This window comes from Myotis nattereri (assembly GCF_964212035.1).
Source record: "Myotis nattereri genome assembly, chromosome: 2".
Lineage (NCBI taxonomy): Eukaryota > Metazoa > Chordata > Mammalia > Chiroptera > Vespertilionidae > Myotis > Myotis nattereri.
The window spans coordinates 142717043-142719964 of NC_138076.1; positions in this window are offsets into that span (position 1 = coordinate 142717043).

Genomic DNA, 2922 nt, shown 5'->3' on the forward strand with positions numbered 1-2922 from the left:
ACAGGTATTATTTCTTAAATTTTTGCTTAAATTCACTAGTAATTCTGAGAGTAGAATTTTCTTTGTGGGAAGGCTTTTTCTTATAAATTCATGTTATTTAAAAGATATAATGCTATTCAGATTTTATTTCTTTTGTGTAAATTTTGATTATTTGTGACTCACTTATGTCCACTTTATCTCAAATTTTTGTAATGTATTATCATCATTTATGTATATTTTATCTGATGCACATGTGTAAGAATCTCTCTAGCATATATACTTTGTTTATCCTCTCCATTGAATCTGTTTTCTTTTACATTCATTTTTATTCTTGTTTTACTTTCTTTGAGTTTATTCCTTTTTTTCTAAATGTATATCTAACTTCTTGATTTTCAACCTACATTCTTTTTCTTTGAAAAGCATTTATTATTATGTTTCTCTCTAAATACTTTCTTGCCCATCCCTAAAATTTTTATATTAATATATTCATTATCATTGAGTTCTAAGTCTATTTTCATCTTCATTATTATTTCTTTTTGACTTAGAGTTTCTTAGAAATAGGTATTTTTAAATGTTCAAATGTGTGGGGTTCTGCATTTAAAAATATTTTTGTTATCAATAAACGTGATACATCACATAAACAAATTGAAAGAAAAAAACCACATAGTCATATCAATTGATGCAGAAAAAGCGTTTGACAAAATTCAACACCCATTTTTGATAAAAACTCTCCGCAAGGTGGGAATTGAAGGATCATACCTCAACATAATAAAAGCCATATATGACAAACCCACAGCCAACATCATACTTAATGGACAACAACTAACACCATTTCCCCTAAGAACAGGAACAAGACAGGGATGCCCACTCTCACCACTCCTGTTCGACATAGTACTGGAAGTATTAGCTATTGCAATTAGACAAGAAGAAGAAATAAAAGGCATCCAAATTGGAAAAGAAGAAGTAAAACTGTCCTTATTTGCAGATGACATGATATTATACTTAAAAAACCCTAAAGACTCCATCAAAAAACTATTAGACTTAATAAAAGAATTCGGCAATGTAGCAGGATACAAAATTAACGCCAAGAAATCTATGGCATTTCTATACACCAATAGTGAACTTGCAGAAAGAGAGACTAAAAAAGCAATCCCATTTACCATCGCACCAAAAAAAATAAGCTACCTAGGAATAAACTTAACTAAAGAGGTAGAAGACCTCTACTCAGAAAACTACAGGACGTTGAAAAAAGAGATAGAGGAAGACATAAACAGATGGAAGAACATACCATGTTCTTGGATTGGTAGAATCAACATCATTAAAATGTCCATACTGCCCAAAGCAATCTATAAATTCAACACACTTCCCATTAAAATACCAATGGCATATTTCACAGACCTACAACAAACTCTCCAAAAATTCATCTGGAATAAAAAACGACCCCAAACAGCTGCAGCGATCCTGAGAAAGAACAAAGTAGGCGGGATCTCAATACCAGATATCAAGCTGTATTACAAAGCCACTGTTCTCAAAACTGCCTGGCATTGGCACAAGAACAGACATATCGATCAATAGAATAGAATAGAATAGAATAGAATAGAATAGAATAGAATAGAATAGAATAGAGCCCAGAAATCAGCCCCAACCAATACGCTCAATTAATATTTGACAAAGGAGGCAAGAACATACAATGGAGTCAAGATAGTCTCTTCAATAAATGGTGTTGGGAAAACTGGACAGATACATGCAAGAAAATGAAACTAGACCACCAACTTACACCATACACAAAAATAAACTCAAAATGGATAAAGGACTTAAATATACGATGGGAAACCATAAAAATACTAGAAGAATCCAAAGGCAACAAAATCTCAGACATATGCCGAAGCAATTTCTTCACCGATACAGATCCTAGGGCACTTGAAACTAAAGAGAAAATAAACAAATGGGACTACATCAAAATAAAAAGCTTCTGCACAGCAAAAGAAACCATCAACAAAACAAGAAGAAAGCCCACTACATGGGAGAACTTATTTGCCAATGCTATCACTGATAAGGGTTTAACCTCCAACATTTATAGGGAACTCATACAACTCAACAAAAGGAAGATAAACAATCCAATCAGAAAATAGGCAAAGGACCTAAATAGACAACTTTTAAAAGAGGACATTCAGAAAGCCAAGAGACATATGAAAACATGCTCAAAGTCACTAATCATCCGAGAGATGCAAATCAAAACAACAATGAGGTACCATCTCACACCTGTCAGAATGGCTATCATCAACAAATCAACAAACAACAAGTGCTGGAGAGGATGTGGAGAAAAAGGAACACTTGTGCACTGCTGGTGGGAATGCAGACTGGTGCAGCCACTATGGAAGACAGTATGGAGTTTCCTCAAAAAACTACAAATGGAACTCCCATTTGACCCTGTGATCCCACTTCTAGGAATATATCCCAAGAAATCATAAACACCAATCAGAAAGGATATATGCACCCCTATGTTCACAGCAGCACAATTCACCATAGCTAAGATCTAGAAACAGCCTAAGTGCCCATCTGTAGATGAATGGATTAGAAAACTGTGGTACATCTACACGATGGAATACTATGCTGCTGTAAAAAAGAAGGAACTTTTACCATTTGCAACGGCATGGATGGAACTGGAGAGCATTATGCTAAGTGAAATAAGCCAGTCAATGAAGGAAAAATACCACATGGTCTCACTCATTCATGGATAACAGAGACCATTATAAACTTTTGAACAATAAGAGATACAGAGGCAGAGCTGCCTCGAACAGATTGTCAAACTGCAGCAGGAAGGCCGGGGAGGGTGGGGGGGGCAGGGAGGGGGTAAGAGATCAACCGAAGGACTTGTATGCATGCATATAAGCATAACCAATGGACACAAGACACTGGGGGGTAGGGGAGGCCAGGGGATTG